Consider the following 18,661-nt stretch of genomic DNA (forward strand, 5'->3'; position numbering starts at 1 on the left):
TTCATCTTCGCAACTCTATGGATTGCTTTTCGTAGCTTGTTTTTTCCGATTTGTAAGCAAAAAAAAAAAGAAAATGAATGAATCAATCTATATTGATGTGTATTTATATTATGTATTATTTTTAATTGTATTTTACTAACTTTTATATAATATTTTATTATATATTCTTGAAAGACATATGATAAATAATATAGAGGAAATCTTAGCCCAATGATGTAAGCTAAGGAAATTGTTAAACAGCATTTAGCACAATAAAGATGATTTGATTGTTTCAGAAAAATATTAATGAGTTGTTATTGTTATTCTTAAGTTCAATTTTGTAAAAAAATATATCTAACAAAATTGCGGAATTTCCAGACAAATTAAAAAACGAAAATGTCCATAATAGACAGCAATACAAATGCTGTCAAACAATCGTGACAATTAAAACACAGCTGCCATATTCCTTGCTTTGTATAAGAATTACCCGAACAATCTGGCTTTATTACTAGCTCAATCTAAGCTAAGCGAGACACCTATAATTGAAATATGAAATGTTTTACCTTGTCTTACAAACGAAAATATGACATTTTTGCATTTGGTGACTAATTTTTTAAAGTCTTCTCCTTTTAATTTCAATAATTTCTTTAAAGAAATTGAAATACCACTTCAATTCTATATTTTCTATCACCAGAAAGGCTCTTACAGAAAACGTTAAAATGCAAAAATAAATGTTCGACACACATTAGAAGTCTTGAACTAAATTCCAAAATCCATTTTAGGTCATGCTAATTTGTGGCAATCTTACTAATTTATAATAATCCTCCATTTATTATATGAAATACATAACAGTTTGATATCAATCAAATTTCACCAACCCATTTCTATTACGATAATGCACATAAAGTCTAACAGTCTACTTAGTGATATTTATCTAGTGCTATAACATTAACATTCATAAGAATGACAAAATATACATGTGGTTTTGTTGTAGTAAGTGTAATGATACTTGAGTTGTGTAATGTCTAAACATGACTTAGTTATTAACGAAACAACCGGATAAGTTTATTAACAATTGATCAGTAATTAAAAGGCAAGTCTAGCTTTAATCTCATTACTGCATGTGTTAGGTACACGAAATAAAAGGTTATAGTTTTGATACAGTTTAATTTCAGAAAAAGGGAATTCAAAAGAATAAAGATATCACTCCTTCAATCTGTCTTCTTTATTATATATGAGAAATAAGGGTTATTTATAGAAAAACTCATCGAAGAATTCACATAGAGATGAGTGACCGAACATCACATTATTTCACGAATGCGCGTAGTTGAATATTTTTCGAAATTTTAATTCTTTAGTTAGTTATTCGTTTTCTTACATTGGCAAATGACCTCTTTTTTTATATTAAATTAACGTAGAAAATGTCAGGATCTATATATTGTTCTACGCATTCTTAATTTGTTTTGATCCGACGTAATTGGCGTCTTGACAACGCATACTGTTGTATGACGTCAGAGGAGTGAAATAACCACGTTTATTTTATATGAGAAATTATTGGTTTTTATTTCCCTGGGAAATCAATGTAATTCCTTGGAAGTAATTTTTCCATTGGGTGTTATGGGAATTAGACACCACACTTATTGATTGATTATTTCTTGTGTCAATGTTCTGTGACTAATGTGAATTTGTTAAATAAGAACACGAAGTTATATTTAGAGTAGCAAAGATATATATCATCGGAAAACACATTCGCAGCAAAAAAACAGTTTATCCCGGCTTTTGTTAGGGTTTGTGTAGCTCAGTTTTTAGTTTTCAATGTTATCTTGAGAAGACGTTATTGAATTTATCATTTTTCTGTTTACATTTGTCATTTGGATGTCAACATCATTTTTACTTTCAAGGTTGGATTTTCATTTGTTTATTTGAATTCTATGTCGGTCTTCAACCTATTTTTTGTAAAATTTGTGCATTAATGTCTCCACGAAAGTTGATAACAAGGTCTTCACGTCATATTTGAAATACAGCATTTACCTTTGAGTTTGAGTTAAAGACGAATTAGATGAGGTGTTGATCTGATGTCCATTCATTGTTTTAAAGACGCAATTGGCATCTGTTAGACGGTAATTGACCACCAACTTGTAAATAGAAACACAAAAGCAAGGCCGTTAAATCCTTTATAAAACAATGCATTCGTTTAACCAGTTTAACCAGGTTGAAGTCAAATCTAAAGAGGAGACTTATTTGAAAACATTTGCTGCAAGTGATGTACATCAACCACACACGAATTATAAAGTAATATAACTGATTAAGCAGATGATCAATTGGGCTTGTCCATTGTCAGCATTTAAGTAATGTGTTCCTACAAACGCAACAATAATAATGGCAATACAACAAATATCGCTGTAATCTCGTAAAATGAGATATCGTTCTGCTAGCGGACAAGAGGATCTGTCATACCATAGAACAATACATTGAAGGTACTGAAAATTTCTAATTATTCAACAGTATTTGAATTCTTACTGTATCATGGAGTAATAATTCTGTGTTTTACAGTAAATAGCTAACGAAACAACCGGATAAGTTTATTAACAATTGATCAGTAATTAAAAGGCAAGTCTAGCTTTAATCTCATTACTACATGTGTTAGGTACACGAAATAAAAGGTTAAAGTTTTGATACAGTTTAATTTCAGAAAAAGGGAATTCAAAAGAATAAAGATATCACTCCTTCAATCTGTCTTCTTTATTATGAGAAATAAGGGTTATTTATAGAAAAACTCATCGAAGAATTCACATAGAGATGAGTGACCGAACATCACATTATTTCACGAATGCGCGTAGTTGAATATTTTTCGAAATTTTAATTCTTTAGTTAGTTATTCGTTTTCTTACATTGGCAAATGACCTCTTTTTTTATATTAAATTAACGTAGAAAATGTCAGGATCTATATATTGTTCTACGCATTCTTAATTTGTTTTGATCCGACGTAATTGGCGTCTTGACAACGCATACTGTTGTATGACGTCAGAGGAGTGAAATAACCACGTTTATTTTACATGAGAAATTATCGGTTTTTATTTCCCTGGGAAATCAATGTAATTCCTTGGAAGTAATTTTGCCATTGGGTGTTATGGGAATTAGACACCACACTTATTGATTGATTATTTCTTGTGTCAATGTTCTGTGACTAATGTGAATTTGTTAAATAAGAAAACGAAGTTATATTTAGAGTAGCAAAGATATATATCATCGGAAAACACATTCGCAGCAAAAAAAAAAACAGTTTATCCCGGCTTTTGTTAGGGTTTGTGTAGCTCAGTTTTTAGTTTTCAATGTTATCTTGAGAAGACGTTATTGAATTTATCATTTTTCTGTTTACATTTGTCATTTGGATGTCAACATCATTTTTACTTTCAAGGTTGGATTTTCATTTGTTTATTTGAATTCTATGTCGGTCTTCAACCTATTTTTTGTAAAATTTGTGCATTAATGTCTCCACGAAAGTTGATAACAAGGTCTTCACGTCATATTTGAAATACGGCATTTACCTTTGAGTTTGAGTTAAAGACGAATTAGATGAGGTGTTGATCTGATGTCCATTCATTTTTTTTTTTTTTTTTTTTTTTTTTTTCCAAGTAAATCTCTTTTATTATATATCTGCTGTTTTGACAATCTACTCGGATTACAGCGTTAGCCCGAGTATCCCTGTATTTAGTTACTGAATTTCCAGGGAAAAGTTCAGTAAAGTATACTTAAGTATTAAAGTGTTAATTATATATATCACATATACATTCTTTTAAATACAGTGTATACATATTAAGAATAAAATTTCATAGTATAAATCACGTGTTTACGGAACATCATTTGCCTTCCGAATTTGTATTCATCGTCCCGTGTTTACATCTTTGACCCAGTTATTTGTACTTGACCTTTTGTGCTGGATTAGTTACAAATCATTGTCCGAAAGCTAGTGCAAAAGGAAGCACATGTTTGTTGTGAAAATAAATTTTTGGATTAGATAAAACTTGTTTGGTAAGTGTTATTTACTATTCGTTAACAATTTTGTCTTAGAAACAAAACAAATGTATCTAGAGTGAAAAAGATTAAATGTTTCTGGAAATATGATAGAAAGAATAAGGTTTTTAACATGTGATTTGATACCAACAAAGTGAACATACACACAATTACTTGATGATATATGGTGCAAAACAAATCAGTGTTGAATTATAATCATTTTAGTTTTATATATTATATTAAATAAAGTGTCTTGTTTGGTTTGTTTATACATACAAAAAATGAAAAACCAACAACTGCAACATACATGTACACAATATAAAGTCTAGCATAGCTATTAATTTTCACACCACACAATTGTATACATTTCAATTACATATATTTTTGAATATTTTTAAGCATCTTACTTATTGTTTTATTTCTATACTCCATCAGATAATATCTGTATTTAAATTCTTGTTTAAATATTTCATAAACATTAACTTGATTTATCTTATTATTTGAAATACAATTGCATTTGTGTAGAGTGAATAGGATGACTGTCAAGAGATACTTAATATCATTTAATGAGTCCTCTTCTATTTTATATCCTACTACTAAGTGTTTTAAAGTAACTATATGCTCTCCAATATGAAGGTTATGTAATAAAATACAAATTTTATTCCAAAAAACTTTAAAATAAGTACATTCCATGAAATTGTGTTGATAAGTATCTGGTACCCCACACACTGAACACAGATTGGTGTTCTTAATTTTCCATGTGAAAAGATGTGTACCTACAGGTAGTATATAATGTAATAATTTCCATCGAACCATTTTTTTAATTTATTGTCTTCTAAAATAATTAAAAATAAAATTTAATGTGTATTTAATTTTTGGTTGAATTTTATCTATATTTAGTTCTTTCCGCCATTTTGTAAACCCTATAGGAATATCTTTACTTACATTAGATAAGATTACATAAATATCTTTATTATTATTTTTTTGTAAATCATATATAATTGCGCCTTGTTTTAAAGATAGTTGTTTTTTACAATTAACAATAGTTTTTGATGAGTTTTGTTTTTGTAATATATCTTTCCAATGATTTGGTATGCTCTTTCTTATTTGTAGTATTTCTGCAATCCAATTTCTTTTACATTTTAACTTATTGAGTATTTTTACTTTTGATATTCTACCTTTGTCATCAATTATGTCATTTACATAGATTATGATGTCTTTTATCCAAAGATTAAAAACTAAACTGTGCCCATTTAACTTTATGTATTTGTTACCCCATATAATTTGTTGTCTAATGGTTCTAAAGTTTTCTGGTTTATTAGTTTGACCACCGCCATATTTTACCCAGGTTTTAAGTATTTCAAAGTAAAAATTAGGGATTTTGTTGTTTTTTATATTTATTGATTTTAAATTATCCAGATTCATGTGAAATATTAAAAAATTTGATCCATATTCAATTTGATTAAAGTATAATGTGGGAATAATTTTCCAATTTGACTGTTCACCTTCTATTAATCTTTTTACCCATTTAATTTTTATTGCATCAATAAACTTGTCAATATCTATCATTCCAAGTCCTCCCTCAGTTTTTTTCATGTTAATTGTTTTTCTTTTAATTTTTTCTTTTTTATGGTCCCAAATGAATTCATAAATCATTTTTTTAAACTTAAATAGTGAATCTTTGTCGATATCAGTTACAGAAGCTAAATATGTTATATTTGGTATAACTAGAGATTTCACAACAGTTACTTTTCCGATCATTGTTAACTTTCTTTCTTTCCATGAGTTAAGAATTTTTTCAGATTTTTGAAGTTGTTTTTCTATGTTTAAATTCATACATTGAGATTTATTATATCCAAAGTGAATACCTAGGCTTTTAACAGTCTCTTTGCTCCAGTTAATATTCTCAAAATTGTCCTGAATATGTTTTAATTTTCCGAAACCTAATCCTTCAGTTTTACTTCGATTTAAAATAAGTCCTGATAGAGAACCAAATACTTCAATTATATTAAGTGACTGAGAGATTTCGTCATAGAACAGAGAAACAATGTAGTATCATCAGCTAACTGGCTTATTATAAGGCTGTGCGTTTTTCCATCTAACTTTATATTTATTCCCTTAAGATTATTGTCGTTTTTTATTCTACAGGCTAATATTTCGACTGCAAAGACAAATAAAATGGCGCTTAAAGGACATCCTTGTCGAATTCCTCTAAAAATATTCAGTGGGCTTGAAATCCATCCATTATTAGAGATGCATGCCTTGATATCTGCATTCAAGGTTTTGACCCATCTTAACATAGAATTTTCAATACCAAATTTTGTTAGTGATTGATACATGAATTCCCACTCTAGGGAATTAAAGGCTTTGGAGAAATCTAGAAAAAGTATAGCTCCATCTATTTTTAACTTTTCAGCATGATCTATAATGTCTTGTATCTGACGTATATTAAAACCTATATAACGGTTTTTAATGTATCCTTTTTGGTCACTGTGGATAATTTTTGACATCACAGGTTTTAATCTTTGGGCTAATGTATATGCAATAATTTTAACATCAACATTTAATAGTGTAATTGGTCTGTAATTACCTAATTCAGTGGGGTCTCCTTTTTTAAATATTAGAGAAATTAGGCCTATTTTTTGTGATTCAGATAACATTCCTTTTTTATAGCAATAATTGAAGCTTTGAATTGCATAATTCTTTAATTTGTCCCAAAATTCTCTATAAAACTCTACTGAGAGTCCATCTAGGCCTGGGGATTTATTTTATTTCATTTGAAAAATTGATTTTGTACATTCTTCTGTTGATAAAAGTCCATTTAGAGAATTGTTTTCTTCTTTACTTAATGATTGTTTAATATTTGTATCCTTAATATATGTGTTTATAAAATTTTTATCTGGTTTAGTGCTTGTGTAAAGCTTTTCATAATATTTCTTTTCTAAATTTAGTATTTCTGATTGTTTCGTAATTATCTCCCCTTTCTCGTTTTTTAAATTTATTATATTTTTTCTTGTTTGTCTACTTTTCTCTAATCCTAGAAAAAATTTAGAATTCTTTTCTCCTTCTTCTATCCATTTTATCCTTGAACGTATCTGTGCACCTTTTGCTTTATAACTATAAAGAGATTCTATCTCACTTTCTAATAAATTGATTTCGTTCTTTTCTACTTCACTTGATTTATTATTATCCTTTCTTTTCTGTAATGTTTGAAGTTTTTTTTCCAAATTTTGAATTTCATTTTTCCTTTGCCTAGATTTATTTTTGCAAAACTGTATTGTTAATTCTCTTACTTCAATTTTAAACAGGTCCCATAATTGTGATAAATTTTCAGTGTAATTGCTTTTAAGTATAAAATAGTCTATAACTTTTTCTATTTTATCTTTATAAGATTTGTCAGTAAGTATGCTATTGTTTACTTTAAAGAACCCTTTACCCTTATTATCATTGGACATGTTAATTTTCAATGAAATTGCCTGATGGTCTGTACTAGAAATTAGGGCTGGTCTTATATCTGTAGACTTTATCATAGTTCTCAATTCCTTACCTGTTAGAAAATAATCTATTCTACTTGCCTCATCGTCCTTATTTTTACGTTTCCATGTATATTGATATAGTTTCGGATGTAATTGTCTCCAAATATCTTCTAGTTTGTTTGTTTTTATTAAAGTTTTCAAACTATTTGTAGTTTTTTGTTCTCTTTTTTTATTATTATTCTTTCTGTCTGAACTACTCAATGTTTCATTCATATCTCCCCCTACTACTAAAATTCCAAGACTATGTTCTTCAATTATTTTATTTACATTTTTAAAGAAGATGTTTCGCTTTTTTTTCTCATTACAGCCCTTGGATGGTGTAAACTTCCCAAAACAACGTGTATGGTGTAATGTTGTATGACATATGGTGCAATGGTGTAAGGTGTATGGTGCTATGGTGTATGGTGTAAGGGGAATGGTGTAATGGTGTATGAGGAATGGTGTGATTGTGTAACGTGCGATCGGGAATAGTGTGAATGATAGTGTACGACCTTTCATTGGTTGCAAACGAAGTTTTTTTTGTTTCATTTTTTCGGATTGTAAGCATCAACATAAAAAAAATGCTAATATTTAAAATTTAATTGCATTATGGGTAATTTCGGATCGTGTAGATAGAATGGGGAATGGTGTATGGTGTAAAGTGTAAGGTGTATGGTGCAAAGGTGTAACGTGTATGGTGTAATGGTACAAGGTGTATGGTGTAATGGTGTATGGTGTATGGTGTAATGGTGTATGGTGTTAGTGGGAAGTTAACACCATCCAAGGACTGTAGGTGCATATAAATTTATTAAAGAAAATATGTTGTTGTTTATTTCAACATTTACAAGAATTATGCGACCTTCTTGATCAGTAAAAGTATCAATTATCTTTGGGTTTATTGTTTTTTTAATAAATATAGCCACTCCTTTTGATTGTGTTGTGCCAAAACTGTGAAAAATATCTGCGTCATATTCATTACTTACTTTATTTTCTATTTCTTTAACAAAATGAGTTTCTTGGATGAAAAGTATATCTGTTTTTTGATATTTTAACCAAGTATAAACCCTATTTCTTTTTTCTTTTTGGCCTAGTCCTTGACAATTTAAGGAACAGATATGTAAAGTTTTATTCATATTTCTTATAGTTTTTGTAGCTTAAAGCGAGTATTTTAAAACTAAATACGTTTGACAAACATACATGTATACAAGAACAATAACATGCATAGTATAAAAAAATACATATATACATTAAGAACAACAGTATATATAACATGATTATAATAACTATACATATAATAAATACATGATCTTTTATGCATATTTTATCTATCCTAAAAATTGGACACCAGTTCAGGAAAGGTGTACATGTTTTAAATAATTTGTGTAGGGATTTTCCCACATCTATAAATAGCCATAGTTTGCTCATGTAATTTCTATCAGTTGTTTTTGTTCTGATGAATTCTATTGGTTCTAATAATGCACTTATATTGCTATGTTTTGTTTTAGTTGAAGTTGATTGTATCAATTTTGTTTTTATTTTTGTAGGTATTTCAGATATATTCGACACCATTTGGTAATAGGATAAATTTTCTTGTTTCACAAGAAGACTAAAATTCTTGGATTTAGTGATGCTGAAGACTTTTACAAGAATACGTATGTGTGTGAGGAATACTATTGCTGGATTTTGACTAGAAATTCCTTCCCAGTATCTATACATGTGCGTGTATTTGTATAGTGATGCAATATATTGAAGCCAAAAGTTAATTCGAACGAATTTACATGTACAGTGTAGTTTTTTCCAGATGTAATTATGATCTGCAGTTAAATGTTGCTGGATTACTGTTTGATTCATGGATTTATTTTCCCAGCTGCATATGATTGGAATTTTGAGATTCTTACTCCAGTAAAACTGTTGGAAGTTATATTTTGTTTGAGAACTGTTCTTTCTACTATGATAATACATACATAAAGGAATCGGTATTGCAAATTTATGGAATATTATTAGATATTTATTGTTTTTAGGTCTGTTTATTAAAGAACATTCTTTAATTATGTTTGTATTCTTTGCATGATCCAGTTGATAACACAAACCAATACTGTTTTTATTTCTATTACTCTTTGACATTATGTTATAAAACACAACATTAAAGTTCCTTTCTATTTTACTCTTCTTTCTATTACTTCTTGAAAGTATGAAATCTAATATTCCATCACAATCATCGCTACATATTTTATTAGTTTTACTGTTTTTTTTTAAATTTACATAAAAAGCATCGTCTTCAAGGTGGTTGTTTACCTTTGGGAATATGCTTGTCATACATATATGTATGAATAATAATAAAACTATATACAAACAAATCATTGCGAAAAAAGGGTAAAGAGATGATAAACCAACAGAAAAAAAGGAGTTAGCTACATAATTGTTCATACATGTTTATTTCTCCTTTTTAACTTTGTGTTTTGGGTTTGGTTGTTTGATTCTCTCTATCGAAAAGGTCCGTTGTAGGAGTTGTTGCAGACCTTTTTGAGACTTTATTTCCAGGAGTGGTTGCACTGGTTTGTTTCTCAACTAGAAATTGTTGTCCATTCATTGTTTTAAAGACGCAATTGGCATCTGTTAGACGGTAATTGACCACCAACTTGTAAATAGAAACACAAAAGCAAGGCCGTTAAATCCTTTATAAAACAATGCATTCGTTTAACCAGGTTGGAGTCAAATCTAAAGAGGAGACTTATTTGAAAACATTTGCTGCAAGTGATGTACATCAACCACACACGAATTATAAAGTAATATAACTGATTAAGCAGATGATCAATTGGGCCTGTCCATTGTCAGCATTTAAGTAATGTGTTCCTACAAACGCAACAATAATAATGGCAATACAACAAATATCGCTGTAATCTCGTAAAATGAGATATCGTTCTGCTAGCGGACAAGAGGATCTGTCATACCATAGAACAATACATTGAAGGTACTGAAAATTTCTAATTATTCAACAGTATTTGAATTCTTACTGTATCATGGAGTAATAATTCTGTGTTTTACAGTAAATAGTAAAATAGGTATATGAAATACAAATGCATGTGGTATTTTTTTAACTGTAAACTCAGTGTCATAATAATCTGTAAGTTATCAATAATTGTGTCACAATTATAAGTTAGCCACTTGAGATATGAAGCACAATTATTAATCATTAAATCGTTGAATAGTGGTGAAATGCCAGACAATTTATAGATGTTTACTCCACCTTCCATTGTCTTTTAAAGGGTAAATTGTAATTTGTATATTTAAATATAGGTTTTTATTTTATTTTAACAAGGAATACTGTAAGCTCTGATTGTAAGAACAAAAAAAGGTAAACTTAAAACCCTTCAAACAAAAAGTAAAAACACAAAAATACTCCGAGGAAAATTCAAAAAGGAAAATCTAAAATCAAAAGGCAAAAGGCAAAATCAAAAGTCCAAACACCTCAAACGAATGGATAACAACTGTCATATTCCTGACTTGGTACAGGTATTTTCTAATGTAGAAAATGGTGGATTGAACCTGGTTTTATAGCTAGCTAAACCTCTCACTTGTATGACAGTCGAATCAAATGCCAGGGCATTTTTCAGAAAGGTATCAAAACAAAAAGTCATAAAACAATAACAGCTAGCTATATAATGCACTCTTTGAATTAACCTTTTTCAAAAACACATAATTGTTTATTATAAGATATCAGGAAATAAAAAGAAAATAATAGAACTATGCACCTTCTAATATTTCACAAATTTAAACATATAATGCATTTAACAATGTTTAAAATAAAATATTCTCACACTTTGAACACAAGACGTTTAAACTGCAATTATGATAGATAAAAGTGGCTCTCAGCATCCTACAATGATATAATACAATATTGTCTATCATATAATTTTTTTTCGTGGCCCTTTGTCAACAAGTATTAAGTAGTAGATAATCACCCTTAAATTGCCATTGATGGGTACTTTTTGCGGGACATTGAAAGTAAAAAAATCATTGAGGTTCGTGTCCATTTATCTTTAAGTCTAAGGTGGTACCAGTTTCCTGTTGGATCAATTGTAATTGATGAGAAATATGGAATGTTCGAGTACATATATGTCTTAAAATGTAACCTCCTACAATTGTCTGTAAATTATAACAAATATAACAAATCAACGTCAACATTAGAGGGCATTTTTAACGTACTGTCTGTTCTTCAGATCAGAGGGTTTTGGTTTTGTACCAGTAAACTTCCGAGAAAGAATGCACTCTAGTTTGAAATTAAAGTTATGTTGTATTTTGTAGGACACGTCAGTGTAAGGTATAATATTAATATGAAATGTCTGTCACTTTATTCTAAATTAAGAAAAAAACATTAAAATTTCATAATTGAAATAGAAATTAATGGGGCTATCAACAAATAGTTTTATTTCATAAGTAGATGTACACATATGTAACAGTGTAATTATAAAACTGTGTGTCGTTACTTTTAACAAGTAATGAAACATTTCCTTGAAAGTAATCGATAAATATTCGTATTCAACGGGAAAACATTTACATTGTAAGTGTTTGAAGGAAGTATATACGTAAAGATGAACATCATACTCAAACTTTTGGATAATCTACATATTTACTAAACAAAGACAAACCAAAGAAGGAATATAAACAAATTAAATAGGACGAAATACACATTTGGTTAAAGAGAGTTGATTTAATAGTTTTTAACCGCAATGATTGATAGTAGAAATCAGTCATCATCAAACGTTTAACCTTTTGCTATACCCACAATTACATGTACTTATCGCTTTAAACACATTTTATCTAGCCAGTACATATATTACTAAATAAAGACAACAGTATATTTATATCTTATATCTCTTTAGTCTTGTAAAAAGGGACGAATCAATGTTGACTATTCGACGAAAATTCCTTCAAACACTTACAATGTAAATATTTTCCTGTTCAATATGAATATTTATCGATTACTTTGAATGACATTCGTTTGATGTGTGATCTTTTAGTTTTGCCATTTGATTAAGGACTTTCCGTTTTGACTTTTTCTTCGGAGTTCACTTTTCTTGTGATTTTACTTTTTAATGTATTTATGGTGATAAGAATGTATAAGAGTATACTTGAAAGTTTTCAATAGAACTTAAATTTCAACGGAACAATCATCTTAAGTGTAAGTATTAACAGGTAATATATACTTAAGGATGAATACAGTACTCATAATAATATATAATCTATGCCATGTTAACATAAAAGATGAACATTTTTCATAAGTAGCAATGTTATGAAAATAAAGTGGACAAACTACGCGTAAGTATTACAGATTTGTATTTTGAAATTATAACATTGATACATAACCGCCACATTGCTTATTTGAATCTTTGTTGTTATGCTTTCTCCGTTACTTTGATTTATTTAAAACTTTTTATGCGTTTTTATTTTTGTTTATAGAACTTTAATCAAATGAAAATGGTGTAATTTCTTTATTGTACATACTATACAATTATATTTCTATCTTAATAGTATATTCTGTTTTTCACCATGATAATTGGCCGTAAAATAAAAGTCAGCATCTGATTTGTCTGTGTTATTCAATTCAACTATCGGTTCAAAATCATTTGGTGGAAGCAATACACATATTACTACATTAAGCGACAGTAGTTGATGTTTCCATCTCGGTTATTGAATAATAAGCGACTAACCGAGAAAGAGCATTAGGACAACATCAATTCATTTACGCTGACTAAAACGTATATCAATTATATATTTTGTGTATGTCACTTTTTACCGAAATCTGTTCGTTCTCAAAATTGTCAATAAAATCTAATTTTCAATAGAACAAGCATATCAATTTAAAGTATACTGGATAAACGTCATATCCATTGTTCTGGAAAATCTATTTTTAACACAGGACATATTTTTGAATGACATAAAATTTCTCAGTTTTGTTTACCATAAGGATTGGTAGATAAATATCAGTAAGCATCTCATTGTTTTTTTTTTTTTTTGTTTTTTTTTATTTCGATCGATTTCCTTCGATAAAATTGGCTTTGGAACGGAAATGACATCTCCATTGTTAGTGTCCTTAGGATACACACACTTAAATATGATAAATATCATACCCAGAGTGTTGAAAATTATACGTAATACAGTAAAAACTCTCGATTAGTATGATCACAATACTTTATATATAACTGAATGTTAAACAGTGACTACATTTGTACAAAGCAGTTATCTTGCTACTCAGTAACAATTCTTTAACATTTTGATACAGTACGGCAGTAAAAGTATCATATGATATCTCATTGCATATAAGATAATTCCTATCACTAGAAATAAAAAATTCAAATGACCACCCCTAACGGAAATAGTTTCTTTGCATTTGATTATATAATCAGTATATTGCAAGTCCGGAAATGTTTTCAATATATACTAGTTCTACCATAAAGTATAATACATCAATGTCAATGACTTTTTACATGCGCCGGAAATATCTTACCGAATTAGACTATTTACCGGATTTTTAATCAGATAAGCAACACGACGGTTGCCACATGTGGAGCAGGATCTGCTCACCCTTCCGGAGCTCCTGCGATCACCTCTAGTTTTTGGTGGGGTTCGTGTTGTTTATTCGTTAGTTTTCTATGTTGTGTCATGTGTACTATTATTTGTCTGTTTGTCTTTTTCATTTTTAGCATGGCGTTGTCAGTTTATTTTCGATTGATGAGTTTGACGGTCCCTCTGGTATCTTTCGTCCATCTTTTACAACCGACCATCTAATATGTTTTAGTAATTGTAAGACAAGTGTTGTTGTGTTGACTACATGACTTGTCATTTTAGGGGTTTTCTTTTTAGAACAAGAGAGATTCATTTCCATAATTAAAAACCAATCGTTCAGAGAACCATTGATGGTCTTTCCACCAGTTAAGACCTTTTTTTATATGAAAATATTAAAATTTGGTTTTAAATGTCAATTTAAGCGTCAAATGACAGCTTATTGAACGCTTATTCCAAAAATATATGGTTTCTATAAAAAAAAGAAAAAAAAAAGGAGATAATCTTTTACTTCCGATTTAAAAAGTTTACTTCCGGTATTGTTTGATAGTTTACTTGACACTGATTCCAAAAATATATGGTTCTATATACTTTTACATTGATTTAGTGCAAAAATAGCTACTTCCGGTTTACAAAAGGTCACTTCCGGTTGTGTTTTTTAAGGTCACATTGCTTACAACTTAATGCAAACAGTCCCATGGCTTTATCATGTGTACATATGAGGTAAAAACAAAGGTCAAAATCTAGAACGTTTAATTAGCATATGACCTTGAGCTCAATTTCAAGGTCATAAACCAAGGACCTCAAATCAAAAGACTCTAGTCCTCTACTTTATATTGTTCATGAGTTATATTACCATACATATGATATTAGATATAAAAAGGGGGAAAACTCGCGTCAAATGTCTACGTACCCTTTCGACTAAAATTTATGTGTTACTACATGTTGTAACTAACAATTTTATGAAAATATTTTGTCAATATCTTATATGATTTCTGAAAATAGGAGATCACAAGCCAAAATCAAAATTTTAATCATGACCTTGACCTTTGACCTTAACCCCATTTTCATTTTTTTGGACCAAGGACATCAAAACAAAAGACCCTAGGCCTCTAACACTTATGGTTTTCCAGTTAAAAATGCATATCACTTATATCAAATATAAAAGGGGAAATAACTCTCATATGGAGTCTCCGGATAGCTTCGGTCAAAATAAATCAAATCATCCTGAGGATATATCGAGCAATTTGGTAAAATAAATTTGTCGGTTTCTTATACGGTTGCGAATATTAAGCGATCACAAGAAAAACAGTGTTTGGGGAGATAACTCTTACATTGAAAAGATTTTGGTTACGCGGTGTCAGTTACAAAAGCGTAATAACTGTTCGATATCATGTACCATATGTCTAAGCGACATCTTGCGAAACAAAAAAACTGTGAAGGAAAAAAAAGTTGGCGGAAGAAAAAAAAAATAATAATAATAATAATCAGAAGAAATCCAATAGGTCTTTCCACGGAAAAGTGGAAAGACCTAATTATGAAAATGACACAAAGCAGTATAAAGCAAATTCAGGATTCACGTTAAATACTCATTGGTATGATTTGCGAATACAAAAAATCATTCATACACAATAATAATATTTCTGAAATTTTAATTAGTCTTGGAAACACAACGTAAACGTTGTTTTGATGACAATTCATTATGTTGACATGGTGTCCCCTGCAAAAGCTGTCTATATTAAAATATTTGATAGGGATTATTTGTTAAAGTGACTATATGTGTATTATATCAACACAGCTGGTTTAAAGTTACTTCTGATTTTCCACGAAAATGTTTACCTTGGTCGATACTACTACTGGTGGGCTTTAAGTCTTTGAGGGTTTCATCAGTCGAGTATTCAGTGCTATATATACTCACATTATTATTATATGTTGATAAGTTAAGAAATTATGAAAAAGTGATTAAACTATATCATATGTAACCTTCGTGAATACTTATCTTTGGATTTTGTTTTAATTACATTGAATGTTTCTGGTGAATGGAAATTATGAAAGTGATCGGTAGCATACATAGATATAAGAAGATGTGGTATAAGTGCCAATTAGACAATACTCCATCAAAGTCACAATTTGGAAAAAAATCCATTATAGGTCAAATTACGATCTTCAACACAGAAACGTGGCTCACACTGAACAGAACGCTATAAAGGGCCACGATAGTGACTAGTGTAAACCCCTTTAAACGGGAAAACCAATGGTTTTATTCTTATAAAAAACGAGAAACGAGAAACACTGAACATCAATTTATAAGTGTTATCATCACGTTCTGTCATCGGGACCAGATCGGTTCTATTATTATCTAAATGTCTATAGCATGTCGTTCTTAAATTCCTGTATTATATATAAAGAGTTGATAAAGAAACTAAGATTATAACTCCCTCCATAACTCTAGTGATACGGATGATTTAACTTAAACTAATAAAATTGAGAAAGGAAATGGAGAATGTGTCAAAGCGACAACAACCCGACCATAGAGCAGACAACAGCCGAAGGCCACCAATGGGTCTTCAATGTAGTAAAAAACTCCCGAACCCGTAAGCGTCATTCACTGGCCCCTTAAAAAAATGTATACTAGTACAGTGATAATGGACGTATTACTAAACTCCGAATTATACACAAGAAACTAAAATTAAAAATCATACAAGACTAACAAAGGCCAGAGGCTCCTGACTTGGGACAGGCGCACAATTGCGGCGGGGTTAAACATGTTTATAAGATCTCAACACTCCTGCTATACTTCTAGCCATTGTAGAAAAGTAAACGCATAAAAATACGCACATTAAAGGTAAGTTCAAGAGAAGTCCGAGTCCGATGTCAGAAGATGTAACAAAAGAAAATAAATAAAATGACAATAATACATAAATAACAACAGACTATTAACAGATAACTGACATGCCAGCTCCAGACCTCAATTAAACTGATTGAAAGATTATGTCTTCATCATATCAATATCAGACACAATCCCTCCCGTTAGGGGTTTAGTATCATACTATCATAAAATATATGAGAAGAACATAATCCCTTTTTATTATATAGTTATTAATTTGTTTTAGAACAAGATATTGTTTTGACTCAAACATACCACAAATCGTTCATCCCTAATATGATTTATCATATTTGTCAAATCTTTCTAGGGAAACTTTTAATTTTGATTTTAGTGAAACAAACAGAACTAAAAATAGAAGCGAAAGAATTTTAAGGAAATATTATTTAGTGTAAAAATTGCGGTGACACAAAAGTCTACTTAATAGGCGGCAGCGTTGTCAGATACTGCGAACTGTCAAACAAAATTGCCAGTTTATTTCTTGATACATCTAATTGTAAGTTATTATGTTCTTTCTGTTTATTGTTTATATATATTTATTGGGCATCGATTATCATTAATATAGAAATAATTCTATAAAATATTTAAATGCTTTTGTTTCAAAAGGTCTATTTGATTACATTTTCTAATTTTGTTTTTCATGTTTTTTTGTACATTTTTTCAAATCTTAAGACTGTCGTTCCAATCATTATACACATAATTTCTGAAAGTTTAACTCGTATTAACTTTTATCAAAACAGTATTTTTTATAGATTATCGTAGGTCATCTCAATGAGATTGATTTTCTCGCCTGAACCAGTACGGCAGACGTGAGAAAAACAATTGAGTTGAGATGACGAATGGTAATATGTGTATCGCTATTTTACCTATTGCGACGTTGTTAACTTCTTTGAAAACAGAATTTTCCCCCTTAGTTTCAAGCGATATTTTTTTTTCATATCCCTCTAATGTGTTGAGAAAAGAAATTAGCTGTCCGTAAGATCAAATAAAACATTCATAAGAATAGCGAAAATAATGATTGTCACATTTTGTATTAATTAGAATATTTTACTGAATTATATTGCTAACAGGTGTTCAATATGCGTCATACCTCAAAATAGATTAGAATCTAATGTGGTAATTTGATTTCCTTCCTTCGTATTTCGCAGGCGTTATAAGGAGAACATGTATCAATCTGTTATCATAATTGAATGTACTGTGTTGGGAATCATAACAAATGCTTGTCCGATAGCGTGTACATGCGAGAACCAGAGAGTAGACTGCAGTTACAAAAAACTAACAACATTTCCATCTAACATTCCTACTGCAACAACAACTTTGTGAGTAATTCATTTCAATATTGTTATTTCAACTTTAAAAACAAAATATATTTTTCAGAGCTCCTGATCTTTTTTTTTTTTTTAGATCAAACAAGAAATTATGTTGAATCATATATGTGCATCAATAAATAGTATGTATTGTAATCAGTATCCTCGTTTATTATAACTTGCCCTTAGGGGATACATAACCCCACACTATTAGAGTATAAAATAAAAATTTGACATGTTCAGATCAATATGTTTGTGTTTTGTATGTTTCACGCGTCTGGCGTACAAATATTTAATCAGGTATCTATGTTGTGTTAAGAAGTGATTTAAATATAAAAAAAAGTCATTGATTCACTGGAGCACTGGTTACTATGTTTATTGTTCAACATTTTTTTTTT

The 18,661-nt window shown here is 29.6% G+C and overlaps 1 long non-coding RNA gene across 1 annotated transcript; it reads left to right on the forward strand.

Moving 5' to 3' along the window:
* Positions 1-3,875: 3,875 nt before the first annotated feature.
* Positions 3,876-9,555, forward strand: LOC143074283 (uncharacterized). Its single transcript, XR_012977770.1, has 2 exons — positions 3,876-4,011; positions 9,053-9,555. It is a non-coding gene; the product is annotated as an uncharacterized LOC143074283 (long non-coding RNA).
* Positions 9,556-18,661: the final 9,106 nt, after the last annotated feature.

This window comes from Mytilus galloprovincialis, chromosome 5, assembly GCF_965363235.1.
Source record: "Mytilus galloprovincialis chromosome 5, xbMytGall1.hap1.1, whole genome shotgun sequence".
In the NCBI taxonomy this organism is placed as follows: Eukaryota; Metazoa; Mollusca; class Bivalvia; order Mytilida; family Mytilidae; genus Mytilus; species Mytilus galloprovincialis.